The sequence below is a fragment of the Pseudorca crassidens genome, chromosome 8, assembly GCF_039906515.1.
Source record: "Pseudorca crassidens isolate mPseCra1 chromosome 8, mPseCra1.hap1, whole genome shotgun sequence".
Taxonomy (NCBI): domain Eukaryota; kingdom Metazoa; phylum Chordata; class Mammalia; order Artiodactyla; family Delphinidae; genus Pseudorca; species Pseudorca crassidens.
In genome coordinates this window covers 88,822,915-88,830,241 of record NC_090303.1, presented here as the reverse complement: position 1 = coordinate 88,830,241, position 7,327 = coordinate 88,822,915, and positions in this window count along the sequence as shown.

The window sequence follows — 7,327 nt, the reverse complement described above, 5'->3', positions numbered from 1 at the left end:
TTAGGTGACAACTGCTTTGCAGGTTATCCATGTGTCGGATGGATAGCGTTTAGTTGGGCAACATTGGTTGCTGTGTCTCACCCAGGGATGCAGGAGAGCAGCCCAGCCCCTGATCAGCTGGAGTAGAGCCAGGTGGGGGGCACAGAGCACCAGGCACTCACCGCTGCTCACTGCCTGGGCCCCTCGCTTCCTGGAACCTACTGGTCACTGTGGTCCAGTCCCCACTGCTGGATAGGCAGGTCCCACCTTATCCCAAGTCAAACTGCAAACCTCTTCAGTGACCCTCTAAATCACCAAGACCAGACTATCATTAACAGCTGTGGCAAGTCCTCTGCGATCTAGTTCCCAAATGATCTCTCCAGGTAGTCAAGAGTTGGCTTAAGTGCACTTTGGAAAAACTTTAGGGTAATCACTAGTAAGAGATTTTAAATCAGATGCCTGCTTTCTAGAGCCCTGCTTAAAAATTCTCTCAAAACAAGACCATTGAGAAGTCAGCCAGGAGCACAAACAAGATAAAGGGCCCTTTGCTAGCCCTCCTCCCTGCTTTCTAGAAGACCTCCGATTATATCTAAGAACTGTCCCTTGCCTGGGGTGAAGGAAGAGGAGAGGGATCAGAGCTGTCACAAAGGACTGGGGCTGCATTTTGAAGACAAGATAGAGGAGTATTTGCAGCATAAGGCTGGAGCAGATAGACGCCAGAGGGTCTCCATAGGTAGAGATGCTGCATTCCCAGTGGAGAGCCCCTTTCCCCCCTTCCCTTTGGGGAACTAACCCCACCCCCATCCCCCCACCACCATCCTGGGCAGGTTGCATCCCAGCCTCAGGACTCAGGTAAACTCCTGGTCACAAATGTACTGACCCTGCAGGGGCCAAGTTGGTGGGAGTTACAGAACAAGGGTGTAGGTTCCTGCTTTGAGGAGCTCTGCTGGGGCCACGAAATATACTCGTGGAACAGTTGGAATTTGACCAAAACAAAGTTCCAGCCAAAGAGTGGAATTGTTAAGATAATGAGACCAACTGAAAGATGGAATAAAATTTGATTGACTCTCACAGGCGATTAAGACTCGCACTTGAAAATCTGCTCTGAACAATAATGGCGCAGGTTGATGGCAGACAGCACAAGGTCTGATTTCACGTTTCTCAACGTGAAACTGTGTCCTCTGTGTTGACACAATTCCCAAACAAGCTGTCTCAGTGCAGTGTCTGTGGTGCTCGCTAATGGAGGGCCCCCTCGCTTATGGTGGAGCTGCCAGCAGAGCCCTGGGGGGACCACCAGCAGGAAGAGCACCGGCTGTGTTGGGCTCAGCCCGGAAAGGCTTCCTAGGGGGACTGTCTTTGGAGGCTCAGGTTCTTGGGGTCCAGCTCCAGGTCACACTTAGTCTTTCTGACCCTTGAAGGCATGTTCTAGCTGTACTGCAAGGAAGACATTGGGCTCAGGAACCTGAAGGGAAGCTTCCCTTCCTTCCTTCCCCAGAGTTTGGCTTCTCAGGTCTTCCTCCAGCCCAACTCCCAGCTAAGCCTGAGGGAACACCAGTGTCTGTCTTCCTCTCTCTTGTGTCCGCAGTGCCTAGAACCGTGCCTGGGCACACAGTGGGCGCTTGGTAATGGCAGTCGCATGTACGAGTAAGTTGATGAATGAAGAGCTTATAATGACTAACTATGAAAACCTCCTAGTGTGAAATCAGTGTACTTCAGACCCAAAGAGGGGCTGCTCATTTCTGACTAGTGGCCTAAAATACGTGAGATGGTAGCAAAAAATTGTATAAATATAGACAGACTGAATCTTCATTGCAGCTCTGCTCTTCCTAATCTGTGAGTCTGGCAGATCATTTAACCTAACTCTGTTTCCCCAATCTACAAATGTTTCCCTCCCAGGGGTCATAAGGATTAAACGAGGCCATGAGTGTGAAACCCATCTCCCAGGCTTTGCACACAGCCCTCGATACATGCTAGTCATCATTGTTGATGTTGTTAGTATCGTCATTATTATTATAACAAAATGTGGGCAACAGAAGCAAACCCACTGTCCCCCCCAGTTTGTAGATGGTGCCCCAGGGGGTGGAGCTGTGTCCAGTGTGGGGCTCTTTCCTCTGCAGGACCAGCTCTTTCTCTGCTGCCTGGACCCTGTCCAGCCTCATGCACAGGAAGGGCAACTCCTGATTCATTTATCTGTGAGCAGCACAGTGTGAACTTTTGTTTCCAACCTCAGGGATTGTGCTTTCCGGCAAGACGAGTGAGCCCTGAAGAAAATGCTGCCCATGTGTTTGTAAGAAGGTTTTTCTTTTTCATACTGATAGATGGAATCATAGGCTGTTAGAGGTCGTCTAAGCCAGTGTGTCCTAATCCAGTGTTTTCAAACATATTTTTGGCAGTGCACTCTTTTCTTTAAAATAACTCCGCTATGTATCCTCAATATATACACTAGATGATGGCAGAGCTGCTGTGGTTTAAGTCGGGGAAGAGGCTGGGAACCAAATCAGTTATTACCCCCATACACAGCCCCCAGCCGGGAGGGCCCTGGAACACAATTTCAAAGCCTTGGGATCCAACCCTTTGTTTTTCTTTTGTTTGTGTGTGTGTGTGTGTCTTAACAATTATAACACTTATTTCACACACTTACTGGAGTCCAGGAATTCCGGGGCAGCTTTCCTGGGTAGTTCTGGGTGGGGGAGTCTCTCAGTAAATATGATGGTTGGGACTCATCATGCTAAGGCTCGGCTAAGGCTGGAGGATCTGATTCCAAGATAATGCACTCAGTCACTGGCAAGTCAGTACTGGGTATTGGCAGGAGGCCTCAGCTCCTCCCCACGAGTACCTTCCATAAAGCTGCTGGAATGTTCATGACATGGTGGCTGACTCTCCCTGAGTGAGTGATCCAAGAGCGCACAAAGTGGATGCCACAATGTCTTCATTGTCTAACCTCAGAAGTCAGACACCGTCATTTCCACCAAAGATCAACCCCATTCACTGGGAAACCGTGGAGGCTGGCTACCACAAACTGCAAACCTAGAACTGCATATTGTTTAGAAAGCATTTCAGAAGTGACTACAAATGTGCAAATGGTATTTCAAAAGAATATACGTTCAGATTGGCATGCCTAGCCAAGCAACACTTTGGTTTTACAATGAAGAAAACTCTGAGGATCAGAGAAGTGAAGGGACCAGCCAAAGCTCACAGAGCAATTTTTAAAATTTTATTGAAATGTAGTTGATTTACAATGTTTTATTAGTTTCAGCTATACATCCTAAAAGAGATGAAATCACTATCTCAAAGAGATATCAGCACTCCCATGTCCATTGCAGCATTATTCATAATAGCCAAGACGTGGAAACAACCTAAGGATCCATCAATGATTGAGTGGATGAATGGATAAAGAAAAGAAAAAATAATGTATATATATATATATATATATATATATATATATATATATATATATGGAATACTATTCAGCTATGAGAGAGAAGGAAGCCCTGCCATTTGCAAGAACATGGATGGACCTTGAGGGCATTAGGCTAAGTGAAATAAGTCAGACAGAGGAAGATTATCTACTTATATGTGGAATCTAAAAACATTGAACTTGTAGACACAGAAAGTAGAGTGGTGGTTGCCAGGGGCTGGGGGTGAGGGAAATGGGAAGATGTTGGTCAAAGGGTACAAACTTCCAACAGTTCTGGGGATATAATGTACAGCACAGTGACTGTAGTTAACAATACTGTATTGTATACTTGAAAGTTGCTGTGAGAATAGAGCTTTAATGTTCTCATCATAACAACAACAAAATGGTAATTACACAAAGTAAAGGATGTGTTAACTAACCTTACTGTGGTAGATATTTCCCAACGTATGTGTGCATCAAATCACCACATTGTGCAATCCCTATCAAATTATCAATGGCATTTTTCACAGAATTAGAACAAAAAATTTCACAATTTGTATGGAAACACAAAAGACCCCAAATAGCCAAAGCAATCTTGAGAAAGAAAAACAAAGCAGGAGGAATCAGGCTCCCTGACTTCAAACTATACTACAAAGCTACAGTAATCAAGACAGTACGGTACTGGCATAAAAATAGAAATATAGATCAATGGAACAGGATAGAAAGCCCAGAGATAAACCCATGCACATATGGTCACCTTATCTTTGATAAAGGAGGCAAGAATATACAATAGAGAAAAGAGAGCCTCTTCAATAAGTGGTGCTGGGAAAACTGGACAGCTACATGTAAAAGAATGAAATTAGAATACTCCCTAACACTGTTTACAAAAATAAACTCAAAATGGATTAAAGATCTAAATGTAAGGCCAGACACCATCAAACTCTTAGAGGAAAACATAGGCAGAACACTCTATGACAAAAATCACAGCAAGATCCTTTTTGACCCACCTCATAGAGTAATGGAAATAAAAACAAAAATAAACAAATGGGACCTAATGAAACTTAAAAGCTTTTGCACAGCAAAGGAAACCATAAACAAGATGAAAAGGCAACCCTCAGAATGGGAGAAAATATTTGCAAATGAAGCAACAAAGGATTAATCTCCAAAATATACAAGTAGCTCATGCAGTTCAATATCAAAAAAACAAACAACCCAATCCAAAAATGGGCAGAAGACCTAAATAGACATTTCTCCAAAGAAGATATACAGATGGAGAAAAGGGAATCCTCTTGCACTGTTGGTGGGAATGTAAACTGATGCAGCCACTATGGAGAACATAGTATGGAAGTTCCTTAAAAAGCTAAAAATAGAACTACCATATGACCCAGATATAGCTGATTCAGTGTGTTATACAGCAGACACTAACACAACATTGTAAAGCAGTTATACTCCAATAAAGATGTTAAAAAAATACATGAAACAAACAAAGAAACAAAAAATCATCACATTGTACACCTTAAACTTAAACCCAAGTTATACGTTGATGATCTCAATAAAGCTGGGGGTGAAAAGACAGTCTCGGGAAAATGCAGACTAAAATTATGACCAAGAAAAAGGGTGGGATTTGGGGTGAATTTTGCTATCAGGGAGGGACATACAAAGGGCTTCCAAGGTACCACTTATTTCTTAACGTGGGTCCTAGGACATATGTGTTTGTTTTATTTGGCTCCTTTAAATGGTATACATCAATTTTATATACTTTTTTGGGTATATGATATATTTCAAATAAAAATTTCCTGAATCAACAAATGATCTCATGTGATGCTTACAGCAATCCTGCGAGACTCACGCATCACGATTCTCATTTTACAGATGATGAATTTAATCCAGAAAAGTTCACTGATGTGCCAAATATCTAGTCAATGGTTCTGTTACCAAACCCAGGTCCGGCTGCTTGCTGCTCGAAAGCCAGTTCTCGAGAGACGAGTGTTGGTAGGAAAGGAGAGTTTGCTTTATGTTGGAGGCCGGCAACCGGGGGAGAGGGTGGACTCCTGTTCGAGAACCAACTCCCGATGGCTGCTCAGGGGACAGGGACTTTTAAAGGGGAGTTTCAAGGTTGTAGGTGGAGGGAGGGAGCAGAACAGCACAGTCAGACAGTCCTCTTGAAAGCAGTAATATGGTGGTCTGATCAGTGTCACCTTGGTTGTTTTAAGTACAGTTAATCTTTAGTTCCTGGGTTTGTTCCCATTTCTTTGAGGGCAGTTCTCGGAACTGCGGCAGCTTATGTCATGGCTTCAATCGGTCATCATATAGTCTTCCTCCTCCTTCAGTATCTGCAAAACAGCTCACAGGAGATGGCTCAGAATATTATCTATAGCCCTTAAGGAGGAACCAAAGGTCCTTGACTAAGTTTAATGATTAAACTATTATTATTTGGTCTCCTTTGACTGTTTTCCTTTGTTTCTGCATTTTCTCACTTCTCTGATTAAACTTATTCTTTGGCTAAAGTTTTTTCACGGACAAAAGTTAGGCTGAGGACATGGGGGGCAAGGACCATAGGGTCCTGCTCCGTTTCAGTTCCACCTTCTCTTTCTGTGATCTATCCACTAAATCGCACTGAAACTAATTTTTATGACGATTTCTGTTGCTATCTTAACTGTACACACAGAAAATCTAGCATGCCGAACTGCAGTTATTGAGCAAAAGAAGTCAGATTTTTCAAACAGAATTATCTTTTAAAAATCAATGTTCTCTCCTACCGTCTTTAATTTTCTATGCTGGGTAGATAACATAGCCATTCACTAGTGATAAGCAAACTATGCAAGAGTTGCAGGCCAGGAAAGTGAGAGGTGGTCGGACAAGAAACAGCAGATTTTGGAAGAGAATTCTAGGGGTATATGTCTTAAAGCTGGGACCCTGGAAGGGAGAGTTAGCCTGAGGCCCCAGGCTAACAGAAGCCAAACATGTTTTTGTGGAACTGGAGCACAGGGTCACCAGGGACCAGAGAAGGGGGCACTGACCACAGAGGACAGGTCCCCCTGGCTCAGCATGGTGGGGAGGGCATGGGGAGGCCCAGCATGGGAGAAGGGGGAGGAAAAGCAGAGGGGCTATAAACTCACTCCTGCTGCACAGTTTCACGTGGGTCTGCAGCAGAGGCTCCGGTCCTGGACCTGGGCGCTAAGGAGAATTATGTGGCCTTCCCTCCCAGTCACCATGAGTCAGCTGTTTTGGACAAGAATGTCAGCTCTGGTAGGGCTCTCAGAGGTCACGTGGTCACAGCCTTCATTGTACAGAAGGGACCAAGTGACTCAGTCAACACGAGCCAGCCAATTAGTAGGAGAGCCAGGATTAGAACTTATATCTTTGGTTGTTTATCCAGTGTTCTTCTTCTATAGGTCACCTACACTGGTGTCCATCCTCTTAGTCTGGACACATCATTTTGGAAACTCCAAACCCTCCATCGGTGGCATAATCTGGACTAGAGACCAGACTGGCTTGTCAGCCTGTGGGAAGCCAAGGGGTTCAAACTGTGTTTGAAGGAAGCCTGGATTTGTGCACCAGGGCTGAGGTCGGGAAGGGGTGCCTAGGTCTCCTCTCTCCCTCCCGCCTCAACTGGAGCAAATTCCTTTTCTTCTGCTTTGTTTGTTGAAATTATAAGATTTCATCTGCAGAAAAGTGTTCTGATCCTTAGGAAAAAGGATCAGAAAGATTAAAATCATTCCATGGAGAACGAGATTATATCTATTGGGGCTCTCTCTGCTCATTTCCCAAATTTCAGTACCTTTCAATAAAAATTCTTGGAGACCTAGTCACATGTTCGGCTCTGTAGCATGTGCTAAGGGGCACAGAGAGGGAGATCACGCCATCCTCAAGGCACAGATGTACAAAGGATTCCTGGGCAAGTTGCTTGGAGAAGGGAAGCATTTAAAAACAATTTTTATTTTTATTGAG